General features: G+C 33.7%; 1 protein-coding gene across 4 annotated transcripts in view; it reads left to right on the top strand.

The window, feature by feature from the left end:
• Window positions 1-24,545, top strand: part of NLGN4X (neuroligin 4 X-linked) — a 200,545-nt gene that overhangs the window by 149,741 nt on the left and 26,259 nt on the right. The window lies entirely within an intron of this gene.

The following is a 24,545-nucleotide window of genomic DNA, read 5'->3' as shown; positions in this document are numbered from 1 at the left end:
AATGTTCTTGTTGATGGTTATGTCCATGACAATAAAACCAATTAATAAGATAGCTGTTTGTATGGCAAAGGAGAATATCTGCATTGCAACCGAAATATTCTGGAAAGATATCTTTGGGAAATATGACAAATCAATAAGATGATGTATGTACAACATAATTTTCCTATTTTCTCATGAATGTGTAGTAATTTTCAGTTTTTAGTTACAAATATTTTATATTTACAGAATTGTTACATATGACTTACAGATAACAGATATTCTAGTGTAAACCACCTCAAGAACTATTTTATGTAACATGTAGTTCAACTATTACATCCAAATGATGCATAAGACATAGAAGTAGCTCAAAATAAAAAGAGAAAAGAACAAAGAATCAAAGTGAAAAACAAAACATGGGCTAAAAAGGAATTAGGTCATTTAATGCTCTCTTGTTACTTGTTCAACAAGCTGTATTCTGTATGTAGCAGGCTGTACTTGCTTCTGTTGATTTATTCATATAATAAATATCTTCCATAAAGAAACTAGTTCCTCTAGCTTGTCATTTGCATAACGGATTAAATGATCATATCAATTTACTTTGACCATTTAAGTGTAGTTTTTAATTACTGAAATAATTGCTAAAACTGATTTATCTTTTAATAGTCCAGAGCAGAAAATAAATAAATAAATAAATAAATAGTAAAATAGGGATATTGGGGAAAATAGCAATCGTATATATATGATCATATATAGCAACAATCACATGAAGGTGACATCATTTTTCCTTAACTTTTGTTCTTCAAGTGCAGGGCAATATTTTAAATAAATAAAAGTAGATTTCATGGGATATAGCAGTAATGAAATCGTCTGAAATTTCTTTGATTTTACTTTTCACTGAAATTTTTAATTGTTTCATTTCATCAAATACTTAGATACATAAAATAGTTATTCTGGAAAAGCTACTGTGATACTGTCATGAGGTTTAATATGCTTGACTGTTAATCACATTTTCCTCAATTCAAATGGACTTCACTTACTACAGATTGCACCCAAACTCTACCAATATACTATCTCCTTTCTACAAGTGAGCAGTTATGATGTATTCTAGCATATACACAGACCAAGAAGACTGGACTTTACAAGAGAATGAAGTTATGTGGACCACAATCACAACAATTTGCTTTTCCAAAAAAATAAAATAATATATATATATAATTTACTAAAATGTATACACCGTTGCAAAGCAATTTAATTTTTACCCATAAAATTCCAGGAGAAAAGCACAGCACTCATAGAGAAAGTTAGTGACTTATGCTCAGTTTAAAGAACAATGAGATTTACAGCTTCATTGTCTCTTAAATATTTCAAACTAGAAACAGCATTGCTATGCAAAGTATTTAATATACTAAGATACCCCCAAGACAGTTAGCAAATGGAAGAGAAATGAAAAAAGTATCAGCATACTTATCAGCTACTATATGTAAAAGGCAGGTTAATGAATTATTGAAATTTCCTAATTTAGAAGACATTCTTATTTCTGTCTACAAGTATAGGACATATGGCAAAGCCAACCATCTGCACCATCAGTGCTCGTCTGCAAGAACAACTTTTTCAACATTGTTAGCAGCCAACATGGTTTACAGGAGCACAGCAACAGTGCATAAATGGCATGAGCATGCTGAAATGTGATACCTCAATTACCATATATTTAAAGATGGAGTTCAAGCTCTACTTTTCATACTTAAGTATTATATTTCTTCATATCTTACACCTGATCGTGCATGTGGCCACATTTCTATTTGAAATTTTAACTTCAAATAAGAAAGAGCAGAAGTAGTTTGAAAGAAAAAAGGACAAATATATGAGATAGCTCCTTCATATTTTGGTTGAGCTTCTGTTTTAGGCAATGACATAGATAATTTTTTTAAGCTGAATTACTTTACTATATTTGAATAAAGTAACATTTCTCATGGAGTGAAAGTTCTTTTATAAGAACAAATCCCATATCAGGTAAAAATTATTAGGGGAATAATAATATTATAACAATATTTATAGGGAAAAAATAAAAATGACTGTAACAGAAAATAGTAGTCTAGTGCTACTGAGTGAAGGGAGGACTGAGGTCTAGATTCAAATAATGTAATATAGATGTCTTCACTATGGGTTTTTACATAAGTTAGGTCCAATCGGTAGAGTCAAGGGAGCCATTCAGCTCTCACTAAAGTTGATGCCCATGTCTGGCAGACTAATTATTGACTGTATTTTTTAGAAATCTGTAGCTTATAGGAGCATAGACACCTTAAATGTTATATTTGATCCTGAAGACATATGAAATTAGATTTAATTTTTATGTTTTAATTTGAAATGAATAAAGTACAAAATGTGTAAAGACTCCGTGATATTATTAGAATGAAGAAATTGATATGATTAGCATATAGAAATTGATATGATTGGCGTTAATATCCATGGATATGATATTGACCATTCTAAATATAACAACAATTTAAATAACGTCCTTACAATAAATAAATAAATAAATAAATAAATAAATAAATAAATAAATAAATAAAGGAAAGAGAATCACTGTCTTTAGTGCAGAGATGTAATGACTCTTTGAAAACATTGTTTTCTTGCCCAAGTGCAAAGATATATTAAAGACAGGAAAAGAATTCAGATATAATAAAGATTGAGATACCCTTGATAAACATTATAGGTTGGCAGGATCTTAAATAATATTTCATTTCAAAATAATACAGGAATAATTCAAAAATTCTCAAAATTCACTTCTGTTTATAGCTTTAGAGGTGATTTTTTTATTTTCATCTATTTTGATTACCTTTTAAGAGTAATTTTGAGACTTATGTTTGTGGGTCTACTTGTATCCAAAATTGTTTTTAGGCAAAAATGTACCAGCCACAGTGATGTGATGTCTAATCTGTCTATTTCACAGTTAAAAATGGTCATCAGTGGGTTTAAAATACTTTAAATTAGGAGTTGGACTCGATTATCCTTGTGGGTCCCTTCCATCCTGGGATATTCTATAATTTTATAAATCCTAGATAGAAATGCAATCCAATGGATTAGACACAAATTTAGATTTTTTTTTCTTTTTTCTTTTTTTCTTTTTTTTTTTTTTTTTTTCCTGGCTCTAGTGAGCCTTCTTTGCTGGTTTATGTCTCTTGAATTCCTGTTTGTTCAGGTTGAAGCCAGAGTAGGAAAACACATTTTGTAGAAAGACTTTATGCCTATAATATTATTTGGCCTTTTTGAAACTTGAAGTTTGAAGCATTCTTACAGAGTGTAGCAAATATGATTTCAGTTCCTCTCAGGCAGAACCAAGAATCAACAAGAGACAGATTCTCTTAAGTTTCTACTATCTATCTCAGCTTCCACTGACACCCTAAAAATGACTAACGAAGTTCATCCAGTGGATTATAGAGGATGAGTTAGAAGGATGGAATCCAGTCTACCTAATAGAGGTACTGAATCCATTAAATTTGAAATGGTTTGTCTCAGCAGGGCAAGTTAAATGACTTGCATTTTCCTGGGAATATCAAGACAATAGAAAAATCCAAACGTTGTAACATGCTCACTGTCTGCTAGAAATGTCCTTCTCTATCTCCCAGCATTCTTTAGTTTGTTTGGCTGTTATTAGGCTTGTTTGTTTATTTGCTTGCTTTCTTGTTTTTATTTGTGTTGTTTGTTTTGTTGTTTTTTACTGGTAAGACATTGTTTTTAACTCTACTTTTTGTGAATATGAGGGGCACGTTGTGTAGTTTCACAAATGATGTATTTTTTTTTCTGCTTTGAAAAGATCTCTGACTCAACTATTGTCACCAGTTTCTACCCTAGTTGAATTCTACACCCTGTATTTATTTTCTGCATTAGTGTTGCATTATGTTGGCACCAGTATAATGGACCTGTCTTTGGATTTTGCCTTATGGTATTGCAAAAAGAGCGAAATTCTCTACCAATGTAAATCAAACAGCTACATTGATGTAGCTAAGTATTGTCTATTTGTCAGAAGAAAATTTGGTCAAATTTTAAACTATTTGAATCAGATTTATCAAGAAATGCAGAGTTGTTGCTTCTTTTGTGTTATCAGAGTGCTGAACTAACCCCACAATATACTTAATAATTGCATTAGTAACTAATTTAACTACATCGAGTGTTGGCTTGCTGCCTTGCATCCAAGAAGAATACTTACTGGCAATATTCAGCAAAATACTATTTCCTAATATTTTTTGTTGCTTTTGTTTGTTTGTTTGTTTGTTTGTTTTTCCCCACTAGAGTGGTTTCTCAGTGCTACAGTTCATTGTTACATACACCCTGACACTGTTGCCATCATCTTTCACATACAAGGAAATATCGTACAGTTCTTCTTCCCCTCAGAGACAGCACTGCACATCAAGAAAGACTTTACTACTTCTACATATTCTGTATGAACACATGAATGATTTCTGAGGATACAAATTTTATTAAAAATAACAGGAATTTTCTTACACAAAATCATATGAAATATACCCATTTTAATAAGTTAATATTTAATCTTCAAATTCATCTTAGACTTAAAATGGCAGTCTATTCATTTGCAGACAAAATGGTCCTGCTCCTTACTTAAAATAAGAGCTATAAGAGAGCTATAAAGTAGAAAGGTTTTACTTGCACCTCATTTTTGCACTTGTATTCCATTTTATTGAACAAAATTGATATATTTTAAGTAAGGCTTTGGAATTTGACTTAGTCATAGAATCATAGAATCATAAAGGTTGGAAAAGATCTCCAAGATCATCTAGTACTATTGTCCTCCTACCACCAATATTACCCACTAAGCCATGTCCCTGAGTACCACATTCAGCCTTTCTTTAAATACCCCCAGGGATAGCAACTCCACCACCTCCCTGGTCAATCCATTCCAATACCTAACCAATCTTTCTGAGAAGAAATTTCTCCTGACTTCCAACCTGAACCTCCTTTGGCACAACCAGGGGCCATTCCTTCTTGTCCTATCTCAAACTAAACACAGTTCCCTCAGTCACTCCTCATAGGATTTGTGTTCCAGACCCTTCACCAGCTTCATAGCCCTTCTCTGGACAAACTCTAGGTCCTCAATGTCCTTCTTGTGGTGTGGGGCACAAAACTGAACACACTACTTGAGGTGCAGCCGTGGGCTCAAGCCCAGGGCCCCATCCAGCCTGGTCTTGAACACCTCCAGGGATGGGGCACCCATAACTTCTCTGGGCAACATCTTCTGGTGCCTCACCAGACTCTGAGTGAAGAATTTCCTCCTAACATCTAATCTAAGTTTCCCCTCTCTTGTTGTTTAAAGCTTCCCCCTTGTATTGCCATTATCCGACCAGGTAAAAAATCTTTCTCCATCTTCTTTATAAGCTCTCCTCAAGTTTGGAAATGCCACAGTGAGGTCTCCCTGAAACTTTATCCTCTCATTTCCAGCTCTCTCAGGCTTTCTTCACAGGAGAGGTGCTGCAGCCCTCTTATCATCTTCATGGCCCTCCTCTGCACCTGCTCTAACAGGTCCATATTTTTCCTGTGCCAGAGGACCCAGACCTGGATGTAATATTCCAGGTGGGGCCTTATAAAAGCAGGGTAGAGAGGGACCATCATCTCCCTTTGACAATTATATTCTTCTGATTCTCACAAACACTAAAAATCATGAAACTCTACTGACTTGCTGCAAATGCTGTATTTTCTTTATTTTTTAATTAATTAATTTATTTTTTATAAAATACAACAACCTAATTTTTACCTTAGTTTTTGCTTGCGGACTTGATAAAGTCTTCTGTATCTAGTTCTATAATAATCCTGTGAGATATTCATTCTTTTTATGATCTGTTTTCCAAATCCTGAGACTAACTTTTTTTGCCTTATGTTTGTATGTTTCTTTACATGCTTTTGACCCACAATATTCCTAGGGATGACTATACCATATGCCCTGGTTTCAGCTAGAATAGAGTTAATTTTTTTTTCCTAATAGCTGGTCGGGTGCTATGTTTTGGATTTAGGATGAGAATAATATTGATAACACACTGATGTTTTAATTGTTGCAGAGCAGTGAAAAGCCATGGACTTTTCAGCTTCTCACTCTGTCCTGCCAACGGGCAGTCTGGGGGTGCAACAGGAGCTGGGAGGGGACAGACCTAGGACAGCTAACCCAAATTGCCCAGAGGGGTATTCTATACCATCTGACATTACGATAAAAAATATAAAGGGGTGGCTGGCCAGGGTAGGGTGCCAGCTGCTCGGGGATAGGCTGGACATCGGTCATTGGATGGTGAGCAATTGTATTGTGCATCACTTGTTTCGTACACATTATTATTAGTAGTACAATTATTATTTTTTCCCCTTCCCTTCCCTTCCCTTCCCTTCCCTTCCCTTCCCTTCCCTTCCCTTCCCTTCCCTTCCCTTCCCTTCCCTTCCCTTCCCTTCCCTTCCCTTCCCTTCCCTTCCCTTCCCTTCCCTTCCCTTCCCTTCCCTTCCCTTCCCTTCCCTTCCCTTCCCTTCCCTTCCCTTCCCTTCCCTTCCCTTCCCTTCCCTTCCCTTCCCTTCCCTTCCCTTCCCTTCCCTTCCCTTCCCTTCCCTTCCCTTCCCTTCCCTTCCCTTCCCTTCCCTGTTCATCACTAACATAAATCTGATTTAAGAATAACTTGGAAAAAAATAGAAAGGGACTGGTTTTCTTTCCTCTGCAATTGAATGAAGAACAGATTGATTTAAAAGTAGTGGTATTATTTTAATCCTGGTATGTAGGATGGATATATGTTATGAAATACAAGCAACCTTTGGTAGTTTCAGGGGAGATATTTGTTCTCCCTTTAAGCAGCACATGCCCTTAGTATTAATCAGGTTTTATTCCTGTTTGACAGATAAGAATACTTGTCCTTGTTAAAGAATGCACAGACATAGAACTGTAGCCAATCTCTCTGCTAAAATCTTATTTTAGACAGGCAATCACAGGGTAATGAAAGGAGGATAACAAGCACATAAAGAATATGACGGTGGCAGAAGATATGGGTGCTAATTTATTTGAAGAGAAGGTGTTAGGCAGATAATCTAGTGAAAAGAAATAGGAAGTAACGAAGAATGATAAACTGAGGTGAATATGCTAAAGAAATGAGAGACGAGAACATTGACAATGGAGTAGAAGATTTAGAAAAATGTGGGCAAATATCTCATTCAAGAACTGTTAAAATTATTAACGTGCTCAACTTTAGTTTCTACAAAATTGGTTCTAGTAGCCCAATTCCTTTGTTGCCTTGTTTCTGCTGTCTTCTAGCAACCATACGAATGAAGAGAAACATGCAATTAATGTCTTTATATCTGGGGTCAGCTTCCTTTAGTAACTCGCATCAAGAGAATGGCAAAAGGGAAGAGGATCTCTAAGTTGTGCAGCCTTTGCTTCGGTTGCTTGTGTTCTTGCCAGTTTCAGCTAGCTCTTGTCTGCATTTTTTTCCCATGTCTGCTTTGACTTATGTGTTGATCTACCCAGCTATTCTTATTCTTAGATGGCATAGGGATATAATGGATTAACATAATATGGAATGCTAAGCCAGCTACTTCATGTTACCCTCCCATGTAAATAAATAAATAAATAAATTAATTAATTAATTAATTAAATAAATTCTCTGGTTTGATTCAAAAGATTTATCCATTTATTTCCAGTGTTATAATATTCAGTTGTTTTCAAATCATTGCTTCCAGTACAGCTGATTCAGTGTAACATGCACATAACAGTACTTGGAAAAGTAACCAAGAGCAACAAAATACTGCTCTGAGAACATACTCCAGAAAAGAAATGTAGAAAAGAAAGATAACAAAGAAAATAAAGGGCAAGATACCATTTCTTTATCTGTATTTTTAACAGGAAGAACTCTATTTTCTTTTTCACTATTTGATCAAATTTAATTTTCTTTAGTTTCTTTTTTTTTCTTTGATGTTGAAAATATACTCTTTACTTATTTCTAGAGTTACCACAAGTAACTCATTATTAAATGGCCTTTTTGACAAATAGTGAAGTCCACAGTAAAAGAGATTGAGAGACTTTATTTTTTCTCTCACATGTAAATTCCATATGGTACCGAACTCAAGCTGGAAGTATAATCATAAAACAAATACATAATTTATTTTATGCAATGGAAGCATTCAGAATTTGGATATGAAGAAATTATTTTCTTACCAAAATCTCTTTCAGTAGCAAGTCTGATGGCATTGTTTTTTAGTGATTTATGACTCATTTGTTACCTGTATATAGGTTAGGTCCTAAAAAAGAATAAGAGGAAAATAAATTATATCAATTTTTTTCACATATCACTCTGTTTAATCTCATGAAAATGGTCTCATTGTGTCAATTGCACTCTTTCATAATCTACCATCAAACAGCATACTGATTTTTTCCTTGATCTTTTCATTTATCCTTTCTTATCAGAACACATTGAAGGCTCTAAACTGATCTCTTGCTGTTATTATCTCTGCTGAAAAATGTACCACAATTTTTCATTTTGTGGAAATAATAAAAATGAAAATAGTTTTTTTATTTGTAATTTTCTGTGAATATTCTAATTTAACATTTTGCTTCAGAATTTGGGTACCCAGTCAAAGTTATATTCATTGATAATACTTAACTGTCAGAAGTACTGATTTGCCAAACCAGATTTTGGTGATGTTTCCAGGAGTTTGGAAGAGTCCTTGAACAACAAGATACAAAGCCCAAGCTGTATAGGAGACATTCAAGAATGTGCAGTGGAAAAGATATTTTAGAACAACATCATAAGACTAAAACAATATTTCTTCCACCACCTTGTTCTCTAAAAAATCATGATCTTTTAGTGTCCATTTAATCATTGAAAATATTTTTCACAATCTGGGTTTGTAAAAGAGCTCTGCTGTTAGAGGTGCAATGCTAAAATGAATCAACAGGACATTGCTATGGCTTTCTTTTCTGTGAAATATCAAGTAAAATATAGAAATCAACTGATCATGGGTCTTTATGAGGGATTAGGTAGCAAATAAAGTGGGGATTGAAATAAACATTTTTACCAAAGAAAGCAATTTGAGCAAAAACAAATTTCTGAGCTTAAATACTTATAATAGTTGAAATGGAATAGACATCAGAAAGTGTCATTACTGTAGTGCCAGTTTTGGACTTGAACTAGAAATATGGTTGATGGTTGATTATGATCTGTATACATAGCATAAATATTTGTGTAGCTTTGAGCACATTTAGTGGTAATTAAAAAAAAAAAAAAAAAGCATGAGCAATTGTATTGATGTTTGTATTCCAACCTTCAGAAATTTGTATTGGTTTAAGTATGTCAGAGTATATCTAAAGCAAAGAAATAGTCCCACTGTCACCTTCAAGGAAATGTGTCTGCAGAGGGAGCTATTTTGGAAGAGATACTGAACAATACCATAACTAGCATTCAGTCAGTCTCCTCTATGCAGGGTGTACTGTGTCTGGCTGGGATGTTAACTTTCCCTGCAGCAGTCCATACAGTGCTGTGTTCTGCACTTGTGGCTAGAACAGCAGTGGTATCACACCAGTGTTGTGTCTGCTGCTGAGCAGTGCTGGCACAGCATCAGGACTCTCTCTAACCCTCCTAGAGGGTGGGCAAAAAAAAAGTGAGAAAAGAAACATCACCAAGGCAGCTGACCTAAACCAACCAAAGGGATATTCCACACCATATGATGTCACACTCAGAAATAAAAAGGTGGAAAAAGGAAGAAGAGGGGAGGGGTGGGCTCATTGTGAAAACATCAGTCCTCCTCCCGAACACCAGCTACATGTGTTAAGGCCCTGCTCAAGGACATGGTCAAGCATCGCTCATTTGTGGGAAGTAGAGAGTAATTTCTTTCTGCTGCACTTCCACATAGCCTTTATTATTATTATTTCCCTTTCCCCCTCCCTTTTTCCCTTTCTTTTTTTTTTTTTTTTTTTCTTTTAGTTAAATTGTTTATTTAATAATAACCTTTTCTCAAATTTTTTTTTCCTTTAATTAAATTATCCTTATCTCAACCCATCATTTGTTCTTTACTTCTTCCCCTCCTCATCTAAGGAGGGAGAGTGAGAGAGCAGTTGTGGTGTTTAGCTGCCTAGCACAGTAAGACCACCACACAGGGATACTTGGTTTATTGCTTCTTAGCTATTTAGATAATACAGTGGACTTCAGTTTTCCTCAAGATTCTGTGGTTTGTATTTGGGTTTGTTCTTTTCTCCTCCTTCCAGACATCATATAGGACATGAAAGACCAGTTAAAAATGCCACTTTTGGGGCTGTACTAGCCAGTGTAGGATTATATGACAGCTCTGAAGATCCTGTATGAAACCTGGCTTATAAATTCTGTATTTCATGTGCTTGTAGCTGTTATAGAATTTAGTATAAAATGTCTATATTTTGCATAACCATCCATTTAAGAAATATATGCAGCAATCTTGTACTATTAAGTAAACCACAGAAAGACTAAAAGAAAAGTTCATGACTTTTAGCCTGCATTAAAAATGGGGAGATTTGCCTTCACACAGTTTCCTTTGACTGACTAAAAGAACCTAGATGATAAGCTTCAGCAAGATTCTTAAATCTTATAACGTTAAATGAAGAGGAATCCTACTGAATGCTTTTCCTGAAGCTTCTGAGTTTGACTAAGCTTTTGTAACACCTTAAAAACTTCAGATGGAATTGGGTTGTTATATGATTTTCTATACTGCTTGAGTATTTTGAGGCCACAATGGAGAATTCAGCTCTGTGTCCTATCTAATCATTGCTCTCTACTGTATACGCGTTCAGCCTGTATATGAAGAAAAGTCTCATGAGTGAGAGTGATGGGGAAAATCTGAAATGAATATGACTATCTAAGACATACTATTTTCAATTTGATTTTCATTTGTTATGTTAAAAATATTTTTTTTATAAAAAGGCAAAACAAAAAACTTTAAAAAACATCAGAGAAAGTCAAAAATATGTTGAAAGTTTGAATTGACAAATGCTTTTCAGTATTCACAGCAAAAATGACTTTTTGAGTGCTAATCGGGTTTCAAATTGACATTGACATTTTAATGCATGAAGCTTAGCTTTTTTTCCTTCTGTGTCTTATGTCAATGATTGATCAGACATTTAATATATTTAATGTTCTACAAAATATCATTACATGGGATCTGTTAAGTTTGTCACTTCACATTAAAAACAAAAAAAACAAACAAAACTACTGTTGTGTTAATAGTGTGGTTACTTTTTATAGGTAGATAACATGCATAGTTCCTGTGCATAGTTCATGAATTTATAGACTGCACTTTATGGTGGTTTTACACCACCACTGGCCAGACCCAGTACAACTTATAGAAACCAATCCTTAAAATTTTCATAACAGATGCCACAGTCTTCATTCAGGATAGACTTAAAATCAATGAGAGCTTCAGATAAAACTCTGAATCAAAAAAAAAAAAAAAAAAGGATTGGTCCCCATAAGCAAAAGTTCTTAAAGGTCTGCCCCTTTGCCCATAGCTCTTACAACTAAAATGTTAATAATTTATTGCTACTCCACATCCACGTTTGTAGCAGTATTGTATTTTTTTTTTTTTCTTCAAATTTTGAGGGAGATGGTTCTTATCTCTAATGATAGTACCTCAATGTGCTGATAAAAATGTTTCTGCATTATTCATTTACTATTATTTCTCCATCCCACATTACTCTTCCAAATATCGGATTCTCCATTAACCTTTCCCTTTGGCTTTCTACTATCTGAGGATGGCTTCTTTACATCTTAGTAGTATCATAAGTATCTTAATATAAAGTATGAAGTACATCTTCTCAAAGAAACAAGAACTTAAGTATCATACTATTTTTTTTTTCATTATATTATGATTCCAATGTTTCTTTGGAGTTTTCGCCTTCTGGGAAACATTGATTTGTTCTTTTTATAAAAGTTCTTAAATTTTAGTTTTATTAGCAATGTTTTTAATTCTTTGAATACTATGATCTCATTTACTTGCCTGTGAAACTTTTTTCATACTTTTAATATTCTCAAAGTTTACTGTGAAAGGGATGTTTTGCTGTGTTGCTTCTACTGAGGTCGGATAGATACAGGTAGTGCTGGAGGAGCCACGGTTCTTAACTTTCACTTTGATAAACAGGCTACCATTTGAGTGTGCTGTTTGTCCTATACTGTAAGCATGGTTGCAAGTAGAGAAATTGTCTAATTGTCTAATTTCACATAATTGAGCTGTAGACTAACCAGGGAGATATGTAATGGAAAAAGTCTTCTCTAGCAAAAGGTGTATCACAGTCTGGTGTTTTTACCTGGTTTGCTGGCATATGGTAAACATGAAATTTACAGCTACAGGTCTTTGCATTTTTGAAATGGTTCCTACATTGGGTTTTGGAAACACTTAAGAACACATGTGGGTCTATTGATTTTAGAAGACGTAGTCATGTGTGCACAGTTATTCTTGTCTGTAAGTATTTGTAATAGTGGGATTTAAGCAGGTATCCTGCCTAAAAATATCACGTTGTCATACCTATGCTACCCTAAAAAGGTGATGGTAACTTATTTATTTATTTGTTTAACACAGGAAGCAAGTGAACTTGTTGTTTGTTTAGGGCTGTGTTTTAATTTGATTGCTCTGCATTTATAATAAATTAGCCTGTGCTATTTTCTTAAAATGAAATAAATGCTGAAAATGTTTATCTTTTTTTTTTCTGTTGTTCATTCCATGACTTTTCTACATATGCCTTAGTTCTTTGTAACAGATTAGTAAAAATCTAATTTAAGATGCAAATTTGAATATATTTTTTCAGTGATTTCCACTTGTTGTCTGACCAGTTGTTATCTTTATGATTTTTCAATATATTTAAAAAGTAATTATTTTTAATTTATTAATCTTCAGTTCCCTTTCTCATATTATATTTTGTGAAATGGCTAATTTCCATAGAAAATATTTATGTTTACTTCAAAGACAGCAAGAAATATAAATGTGAACATTCATGGCATAAAAACAATGTAATTTGATTGTCTTAGATTCATGGCACAGCAGTAATGTAAATAGATTTTGTTACACAGTTTCTATACTTAAAATAACATTAATTTAAATGTTATATGGTCTTCTCCACCAGACATTAGTACAAACCTCGAATGCTCTCCCCTATCATCATCCTGAAATATGTTGCAAAATTATTGTCCATGAATTTGTCTCTATATTTCCCAGAATACTGTCTCAGCATAGATAAATACTCTCTCACAATTGGAAGACACTAATCCTCAAGTACTGTTGTAATAAGTAACATAAGAGTTCCTACAAAAGACACCAAGAAAACTGGGTTAACTGTAGAATGCACTCAGAATGCACTATGAATCATCATAAATAAAGCTAATATTCACTTTGTTGTGAAATTTAATACTTTTCATTTAATTTTTATTTTTTTTTCCTGTGATGGAAAGGTAATGTATGTCAATCATTCTGAGAGAAGTATAATTTCTTCCAGAATTGTTGATTTAATGCCATGTTGGAAACCATCTGAATGGTTATTCTAAACAAGACAGGACAGGATGAAGGGAAGAATTTTTCCCTAATTCTTGTAAAGATGATCGGAAATTATCACATGAAAACCTCTCTTTAACCACTAAATTACAATGCATTACACATTCACAGCACCATATTCACCTACCTGAGGTGAATTAAGGGCATACAGTTCAGAAAACTGAAATGAATCAATATCAATGCCTGGTCTCTAGTATAATAAGTATAAGGGAAGGAAAATGCTGTCAGGAAAATCACAGCTACAAAATAAAGAAATCGTATAGTTATGTAGTTTCTTATGTCAATACTTTTCTCTGTATTAGCAGTTTAATTCTGTCTCTATTAGGATGTTATTTTCCTCTGTAACTGCTACTGTTGGGCTTTTAGTTAGTTCCATTCATTTAAGATAGAATCCTATACCTTTCATGGATATGCAGAAATTTATGATGATTCATCTCTCAGTCCTATGTTAGTACATAAACTTTAGTTCTGTTCTTTATCGTCAGACTGAAAGATAATCTGTGTCCATTGAAATTATGATAAAGTAGCCTCACAGCATCTTCAAATTTGCCTTTCACTAGGCAAAGCCATATTTTGTGAAAAAAAAATTTGGACTTAAACTACCAACTGCTTCTTCGTTAGGTTTTATCAAGTTAACATCAAGAACTAACCATTAAATTATTATCATTATTATTAATAACAATAATAATAATTTATAATTATTATTATTTATATATTACAATTATATTCACATATTTATAATTTATTTATTTATTTATTATAATATTTATAATTATATTTATATAATAATTAATAATAATGATGATGATAATAATAATAAATGATTTAATAATAATAATAATGATTTATTTCTGGTGTACTGACCATTGCTCCTCTTAAACTCCTGTACATGCTGTACCTATGGCTTTAATTTCTTCTTATGTATAAATTGGTGCTTCGCTCTGGGTAAAGTGTTTTTGTTTGGAAAAAAACAAAAACTAGGTGGATTTTTGTCATGCTGATTGGGTATTTTATCCTCCTTGCATCAGATTTATTTATTTATAAGATTTATTTTCAGAGATTTTCTATTTATTTTCAGATTATTGATGAAAATTTTCACTTTATAGCCTTCTGAACTGAGGACTGTACTGGAGTACATGTACTGGAAACATGTACTTCTTTATTCCATTATTCATTCTAAAAACATTTTTCTCTCTGTCCTTAGTTTACAGTCTCTTTGCTCCAGTTTCTTCATTTGTAAAATAAAGGTAGTCCCACATTCAAACACTTAAAGTCATGGCACCAGTGAAGTACCATGACCAAGTTAAAAAAAATAAATAAAAAAATGACAAGATAGCTTTTATGCAACATGGCAACCAATTCCATTAGTCCTTTTTCCAGAACAGCAATAGGATTCATGCACTTGTTGAACTTATTGCAACACTAATTATCTGGGTGGTATCAGAAGATGACAAAGACTTATAGAAACTTTAAATAAATTATCATGGTATTAATCTTTTAAAAATTATATTTCTTTAGTTTTAGCCAAATTCACAGCATGTATTTCACTTGATTTGAAAAGAATATCATGTTCTTCAAATTTCTGTATAAAGAGAATTTTTGTTTAAAAAAATATTATGAAGTTGGAAACCTGAAAGTATGAGGGTAATTGACACTTTCAGATTTTCATCTTTCTGTGTAGCTGAAGAATTCTACCAAATTATATGAATATGGCCTAAAGGCAGACCCCGGAAGCAATAAATATAGTATGAACAAGAATTTTAAAATTCTCAAATCAGTCTATGAAAATTAAATCTTTGTATCCATCTATTTTCTTATTAGAATGGAAATTATTTTTTGTTTGTTTGTTTTTACATACATGCATCAAAAGCAAACAAACAAACAAAATACACTGAACTTCAGTCCAGGAATTTGGACATTTTCCTATTCTAATTTTCATTCTCAGACATTATGCACTATGATCTAGTATTAGAAAACTCAGATAAATATATCCATACTCTGATCATATGTCTTTGCAGCTGTTTCGCAGTAGGCTACTAATGTCAGGAAAAAATCTTGGCTCAAAGTAGGGAAAAAAAAGAGTAACTGTGAATGGGCTCAATGACCCACTTACAAAAATATTTGGTGACCTGCCATGAAATAGTTAGAGAATGAAGAAAGCACCATAAAAATTCTGCATCCTGTTGGGAGTTCTGATATCTTCCTTAAGAATATTAGCACAAAGACTTCTTGTCATAAACAGACAAATAGTGTTTGTGAGTCATCACTTTCATTCCAAAGTAGCACGTAATCAAATTTTCTCTTTACATAATGCCACAAATAGAGCAAATGACAACAAACAACTCAACGACTCACATAGAAGAACATTCACAATATCCAGGATGCTTTAAATGTTCCATTCTTAGGTAAATGCCAACTACCACCAAAAGTTTCACCTTTACTCATGTATTATATATAAATTAGCCATGCAAAAACAAAGCCTCTATCTTAGAGAGATGTGACTTTAAAAGATAGGCTTTCTGAAAACATTCAGCAAGCCCACTTTTGAAAAAATATTTTGTAGTAAACAGTTTTGCAAGCTATCTCTGGAGAGATTATTTTATATTTTTGTAGAGATGTTGAGATGTTTATTTGGCAGATGGAACCTTAAGTTGCTTGTTCTTGCTCAGATGTTCAATTCAGACACTATTTTTATGAATCTTGTAGGTGTCTGACTCCATCATTAGTCTATTCTACAAAAATAAATGGTTGAATTAACAGTGCAATCAATGGAGACAGATAGACAGCTCTGACAAACTTAAGAAAAAATTACTTTTTCCAATATAGTTTTCTCCTAAGTTTAGGCAACGCAACAGCCCTACAAGATAGCATTGAAATCTGTCTTCTTGGGAACCATGCTGACTTGCATGGAGGGGAAGGCAGCATATCAAAATGGTCATTTTGCATCATACTCTGGTAGTATTCACCCAAGTTTCGGGAAACCTATTTTATAGACTTGCTCAGTCCCAAAGGAGATATTCTGAGTTATGGTAGACTTTTTTGGTAAACTAAGTATTCACGCAGACTGAGAAAATGATGGATCCAGAAACTGAAGAGGCAAAAGAAAGCTATTTCCCTGAATGAATAAAGCTTTTAGAGGAGGGAACATTAATTGTTAATATTATTTAGACTAAATTTTTATTGCTTTTTAAATTCCCACGGGAAAACCAAAACAAACCAACTACAGTCCAGAGACTAGGGTCTGCAACCTTCTGTCAGTTTAGTGTTGTTTTTCTTATGTCTTTTCCTAGCAATAAAGATGACTCAAAGGGTTGAAATCTTAAAAAAAAAAAAAAAGAAAAAAAAAAGAAAAAAAGACAGACGAAGCGAAGCGAAGCGAAGCGAAGCGAAGCGAAGCGAAGCGAAGCGAAGCGAAGCGAAGCGAAGCGAAGCGAAGCGAAGCGAAGCGAAGCGAAGCGAAGCGAAGAGAAGAGAAGAGAAGAGAAGAGAAGAGAAGAGAAGAGAAGAGAAGAGAAGAGAAGAGAAGAGAAGAGAAGAGAAGAGAAGAGAAGAGAAGAGAAGAGAAGAGAAGAGAAGATGTCGTGGTTTAACCCGGCCGGCAGCTAAACACCACGCAGCCGTTCGCTCACCCTCCCCCCTCCCTCTCTGGGACGGGGGAGAGAAATGGAAAGTGAAGCCCGTGAGTTGAGATAAAGACAGTTTAATAAGACAGGAAAATAATAATAACAAAATAATAATAACAATAATAACAATAATAACAATAATAACAATAATAACAATAATAATAATAATATGGTGATAATAGGGAAATAATAATAATATGTACAAACAAGTGATGCACAATGCAATTGCTCACCACTCGCTGACCGATGCCCAGCCTAACCCCGAGCAGTCCGGCCCCCCTTCCCCCGGCTAGCCACCCCTATATATTGTTTAGCATGACGTCAGATGGTATGGAATACCCCTTTGGCTAGTTTGGGTCACCTGTCCTGGGTCTGTCCCCTCCCAGCTCTTACTGCACCCCCAGCCTGTCCGTTGGCAGGACAGAGCAAAAGGCTGAGATGTCCTTGGCTTAGTATAAGCACTGCTCTGCAACAATTAAAGCATCGGGGTGTTATCAGCACTCTTCTCATCCTAAGCCAAAACACAGCATTCCACCAGCTACTAGGAAGAAAATTAATTCTGTGCTAACTGAAACCAGGACAGAAGAGTTCAGCTGGAAGTCAACTTCAAGATCAAGTCCAATTGCCTGACCACCTAAGGGATAAACAAAAGTTAAAGCATATTATTAAAGGCATTGTCTAAACACTTCTAGGACACTGACAGGTATGGGGCACCAACCACCTCTCTAGGAATCCTGTTCCAGTATTTGAGCACCCTCATGGTAAATAATTTTTTCCTAATGTCCAGTCTGAACCTTGCCTGGTGCAGCTTTGTGCATCCTGTCATTGGTTACCAGGAAACCATCAGCTCCCTCTACACTTTCCTGTTGAGTGGGGGGAAGAGAGCATTGAGTCTCTTCCCCTTAGCTTTCTTTTCTTCAGAGTAGACCAGAGTGTCCTCATAGAACATGCCTTCCAGCACTTTTATCAGCATTTTGCCCTTCTCTGGAGCATTTCAAGTACCTTAACATACTTTTTTTTTTTTTTTTTTTTTTTTTGGGGGGGGGGGGGAGGATGTTTAATACATTCAAAAATAATTTGCCCTCTTGACTGCCAGGGCACACTGTTGACTCGTATTAAACCTACTGTCAACCAGCACCCCTAGACCCTTTTCTGCTGAGCTGCTCTCCAGCCACTTGTCTCCCAGTCTGTATTTGTGTCTGGCATTATTCCATCACATGTGCAGAACATGTTATTTTCTTTGGCTGATCTTCTTGCCGTTGATGCTTTTCCAGTGCTTCAGTCTATCTAGATCCCTCTGCAAGGCCTCTCATCCCTCCAGAGAGTCAACAGCATCTCCCAGCTCAGTATCATCAGCAAGCTTACTGCATTCCACTCCTTGTCCAAATCATTGATAAATGTAGTTGATCACCATGTATGATCACCAGCCGTATTCACTACAACTCTCTCAATTCTACCATTGAGCCAGTTCATCACTCAAAGTCGTGTGAACCTGCTTATACGTGTTCATTGTTACTCAATGAACACTAAATGCATATATTTATATACACATATGTGTATTTATATACCTTCATAAAACTACCAGTGATGTTCTGGAGGCCAATATGTATTAAAAACACACATAGAACAACAACAAAAATAGATTTCAAATTAAAAAAAAAGAAAAGAGAGAGAGAGAGAGAGAATTACAATTTCTTCATAATACCACTAAGACATTATGTAGTTTTGCAAATGCATATTTGAAATAATTAATTCTTCTATTATATTTTATTTTATGATGACTGTTTTGAATGAGACATGATGTATGATTGAAAATAGATCTTAAAACAATTTTGTGGGTTTTTCGGGAAAGACATTTTAAGTCATACTTACATCTAAATATAACTAGAGCAATAAGAAAAGTTAGAGATGGTGAATTCCATAGTTAATCACCCTCTTTATCCACAAATCTAATGAATGAGAATAATAGTTCATTTACAAAATAGGGTGGTGAAGTGCTTTGAATGTTAAAAAAAGACCATAAAATCCATCTAAGATTGTAGATATCTTCTGTAAGAATGTTTTCATTCTTACATTATATAAAGTGATAGTAAGAAATAAAGGGAAAGAAATGGAAAGATAGTAGAATAAATAATTTTTTGTCTGTGACTGCTGTTAGCCCATGTGTATTAGTTATACAAAGTAGCCTTCTGTTCTGTATCTAGGCAACAAAATCATTCAATTTTAATAGTAAAATATTAGAGTAAATAAATAATCATTTTAATAGGCACATACTGCAAAATAATAAACTACTTGTTTACATTTTCTTAAGGATAAAGTGAAGTAAAAATATTTTCTTAATAAAAGATAAAAGATTTACAATATTAATTAAAAAAAAAACAAAAACAAAAACACTTTAAAACATACTAAAGCATCAATATTAGAATATCCTTTGTGTTTGTCTCTAGTAGCATAACAAGACACTTTGGTACAAAGTTGTTCTCACCTTTGACTCTTTTCATTCATGAAACATTTTTATACCCAATAATGCTTTATTTAGACATTCAGAAACAAACAGTTGTTCTGGATATCTAAATATGAAAACAAACTTACTTTTTTTTTTTTTTTTTTAATACTTAACACTATTATCAGAATTATCCTTCTGCTGAGCAATAGTGTAGGGACAACAAATATGAAGTGAATGTGCTCTTATTGCAGTTAATGCTAACCTCTTTTTTGTTAACTTACATATAACTGAGAGCTATTTTAGAATTGTATTCTTGAATCATGATAGTATGTTCAAAAAAATTATAATTTTTTTAATGAATACAGAACAGTTTCTAACTTCTGACTTTTTTTTTTTCTTTTTACCCCCAGATAACATATGTTTCATACATAAAGTAATATAAAATAGAAATAAAAAAGTCCATGTACTTGTAATTTCTTAAAGTGTGTATGTGTAAATCCAGAAACAATTTTTTTCTCTTCTGTATACTTTATATCCTTTCAGGATTTTCTTAACTTTTTACTGTATTAAATAAACTGAAAAACAAGCAAACAAAAACAACAACAACAAAATAAACAGAACAATGACAGGAAATAAACATTTTCACTTTTATAACCTAGTTAAATTACAGACTTTTGTTTCAGTCATGCCTCATCTTTATAAAATAAGTGGTAGAACAAATTGGGCTGTGAAATACTGTAGTTTTGAGAAGCATTTTAATTGCTCTGAGAGCCTTGCATAACCCCAACAGTCTTTCAGGTCTTCTGACCCGTGCTACTTCCCAAGAGGAATTTCCAAAATTTCTATCTCCCTGCTAGTTTCTTTAAAGAGAAGTAAGTGGTCACCTCCTTCCCTCGTCTTTCACCGTCACTTTGCTGTATTGGAATATGATTCCCATCCGACCTGCTTCACTAGGCATTCACACTTGCTAGGTGTACTCTTAGAGATTAGTCCCATTAACCTGCTTCTCATGTAAGTGTCAAGATAGACTCCTCCAGTGGCAGCTGAAAGCAAGAGTGCAACATCAGTGTTTTAATTTACCTTCTAGGATTTACTTTTTTTTTCCCCCTTTCTCTATTTCTACCCAATAACTATGGAAGAATTTATCAAGATTAATATTCCTTTGCAAAAGTTTGCCTGTATGAGTGGGATCCTCCTACTATTCACATCTTTGTTTGAGAAGACAAATTCTCAATACTACTGTGAATATCCTCTAGCACCTCATCAGGGACTGTGTTTCTGGAATATGTTGCTTTATACACAACAACAGTGTGTGATATTGGTCTGGAAGCAGGGGATATCACTGGATAATTTGCAGTAGTCTCACAAAAATCAGAAAATTTGAATGAATATTTGAAAAAAAAATGGAGAAAAAAAATAGAGAGTAATGATTCATTATTGTTAGGCCCTATAATTGTAGCTTTAAAAATTAGTAATTCCACTTTCAAAGACAAGTTTGGGTTTATATACTAGAAGTATATAAATACTTCTGGATTTAAATGCTAGAAGGAAGCAGTAAGCACAACTAGTGCAAGAAAGTTATACAAGCCAAATTACTTGCATTATTTTTGACTAAACTCCATTAGCAACAATAACAACAAAGTATGAGTACAAGAGGCTGTGGAAATGATGAAGGGATGAAAGTGTTTATACTTCCTTTCCCCCTTCCCTGCCCTCTTTTTTTTTTTTTTTTTAATTTTTTCTTTCTTTTTTATTTTTAAGAATAGTAATTGTGGAACATGGCTCTACAGTCATGGTAAATACATCCTTAGAAAAGCTAATTCAGAATATTCCATGTATGTGAATGTTCAGCAGAATTGATTTGGTTCACTTTGTTAGAACTGTGAATGCTGAGACACATTATTTAAATCCATTGATTTCTCACAGGGGATTCATGATTTACAAAACTAATCTGAGACAATCTATTTTAATAAATTCTGTGGACTTCAGTGTCAAACTTCCAGAGAAGATAATTTTGCCAAAAGTTTCTTTTGAAATAAAGAAGATATATTTGCAAATAGGACTTTCTCCTATCAGTAGACATCACAATATATATAATGATTACATTACTAGGAGTTTTAGAAATCTGTTCATGTAATTCCAGAAATATTACTTGATCTGAGTCAAGTCTTCTAAAACTTTATTTTGAATGGTAGATGGAAACAGAAGTACATTTTTACATTTTTATCTTTTTGAAACAAACTCCTTTTAGCCATTTCTGAAACTGCTTATTAGACCCCTCAGACAGCACAGTCCTCATGTCAACAACACATAAGAAGCATGTAAGGGTTGGTAGACTATGGCAATGTCACTCTTATCTGTGGAACCACCACTGGGGTGGTTTCTGGGGGCGCCGTAACTCAGAAAAAGAATGTATCGTACCTCAGCTTGTGTACCTTGTGCAGAATAAGCAGTGGTAGTGTCTAGCTTTGCCATACAGACACCTGAGAAACATCCTTGAATGTCAACAAGACTTGTGGTGAAAAAGATTATGTATACCCAAATGTCATCCCCCTGAATACAGCTATTTTGGTAACTTCAGCAATAGTACTCATTACCTTTGCAGTCTCATGTAACAATTAGCTTTGATAGATGCAAAGCAACTTTAACCATTTTATCAAGCATGTTACAAAGGAATGAAAACTCAAAGGCCAGAAAGTGTTTTGTTTTAGTTCAAGCTTTTACTAAAAGCTGATGCCAAAGGAAAATTATCATTATAATATTCCAATATCCTCCAGCAAAAAAAATAAATTTTAAAGTTATATATTTTCTATGTAATTTTCAGCTTTAATACTGCATGATTTTGTTTAAGTGGAACACATTGTGTAGATCCACTTAACTGAGTTGTTTAGCAGACCTTTTAGATGTCACAATATATCTTAAAAATTTCATTTTAAGAGAGCACTTAGTACCAAAAAATAGTGATTAAGACAAAAAGTAACAAATCATTTACTCTGGTTAGAAACCATTTGTTCTATGTCTTTCTCAAAGGGGACTGTATAGTATTCTTATTAATCATTTTTACAAGATTTAAACTGAGTATGTAGCATGAAAAGACTTAATAATAGTCTCACTTTTCAACTTTATTTTTGGCTCCTAGAAATTTTACTAAACATTTTGTCAACAATTAGTCACGGTCAGACTAGTGAACAGAGAGTTATACTCATTTCTCCCCAGTTCCTTTCCTTAGTGTTTTGTCAAGGAGTTAAGCATTTTTCAGAGTGTTAGGGATGTTACCGATTCTAGTCAAATATTATCAACAGAGCCCATTTCTCTAATTCCTCAGAAAATCCTACTGCATGTTATACGAGCCTTCAGAATAGCATGCTACATAGTTTATAGGTTGTTGACACAATACTGTGTCTACAAACATGCACTACAAATAAATAATGCAAGAGATTATATATATATATATAAAATAAAGTCAAATATAATTAGTTTCTCAGAGCAAGTGTTTGTTAGCATTAAAGTACTGCAACATTCCTGTTCATTTTTTACACTTCATTATTTAAAATTGTGTATTGGTGATCTAATGATTTACAAATTCACAACACTCTGCATCATGAAAAACTCTACTTTTTTGTGAGCCTAAATATGAAGTTATTTATGACACAAGATACATTTTTATGAATTATATTTCACTTACTAGTAGAAAAATGTAGAAAATTAAAATCACAATGGAAGGTAAAGAAGTAGTGCAAATGCTTTATTTGCACAAAGAGTTGATTTAGGTTTTCTCTCAGTACCGTATGTGCTTTGTTTTCTGTGCTTACCAGCAATGAGTTAGTAAGCCAACAAATTTTACTTCAACACTGTTTAAAGAATACTTTGGAGGACAATGTCTAAAATTGATCTATAACCAACTGATGCACCCCATATGGGATATTGATGAGTGTCCAACCTTTAGGCTGAAGTGTCAGCTGAACATTATAAACATAAAATCGCTTTCCTAAAAGAAGGGTTAACTCAGACGTTTTTTTCATCATAGATGAACTATCACCAGTGTAATATCTTCTGGCTTTCAGATGTTGCTGAGTGAATTATAGCTGGTGCAATGGGCCAGGTACAATTGTCACATTCCAGTTCTGTGTTTGCAAGCATGCTCTTCTGTAAGCTTAAGAAAGGAAGCAAGCAGCTGCCGCAAATGATTACACAACTGATAGATATATGAAATATGTGAGGTGCTTTGTTTGTGGTTAAAGTCATAAAGTCTTTGTTTCTCAACGTAATGGTTAGAAAGCAGTTGCACTTAAAGTGCATATACTTGCTATTTTTAGAAATAAAAAGGGCTCCTTTAAAGCCCTAAACTCTGAAACAAGCCATTATGAAAAAATATTTCTACTTGGAAAATGAGTTTTTGTTCTTTTCTTCTACTTGACATAGTTAATTCCATTCTGATATAGGAAAAAATAGATATCTTACTCTGTATCCTATAGCCTAAAAATTGGTGTATGTCTTTCATGGGATAATAATAATAATAATAATAATAGGAAGAGGGAAAGCATAAATTTACCTTTAATAGTCTTTGAATTGAAGTTATTATTCTATGTTCTAAATATAAAATACACTGTTGTCTTTTAATATCTCTAGAGAAAAGAAACAAAAAACAAACAAAAAAAAAAAAAACACACAACAAATATTTTCAGTTTTATAATCTAAACTAAGTGTTGTGTACTGTCGCTAGTTTAGGAGAAGGAATTTATACCTGGATAACAACAGAGACACAACCCAGTGAGCTAATTCTTTGTCTGCTTCTTGCAACTGAGAATGGTACTTAAGAGTATCGGACCAGAAGAAAAGTGAGACCACTGCTAATGATCAGTTGTTAACCATCACCCTTTTCCAAATGGTCAGTCCTCATGAGAAGGCTGCCATTTGAAGGCACATAGGCTTTTAAAATGGATGAATGAAGTCAT

This window comes from Anas acuta, chromosome 1 (genome assembly GCF_963932015.1).
Source record: "Anas acuta chromosome 1, bAnaAcu1.1, whole genome shotgun sequence".
NCBI lineage: Eukaryota > Metazoa > Chordata > Aves > Anseriformes > Anatidae > Anas > Anas acuta.
Note: the sequence above shows the minus strand (reverse complement) of the source record. Positions and strands in the feature narration are given on the sequence as shown.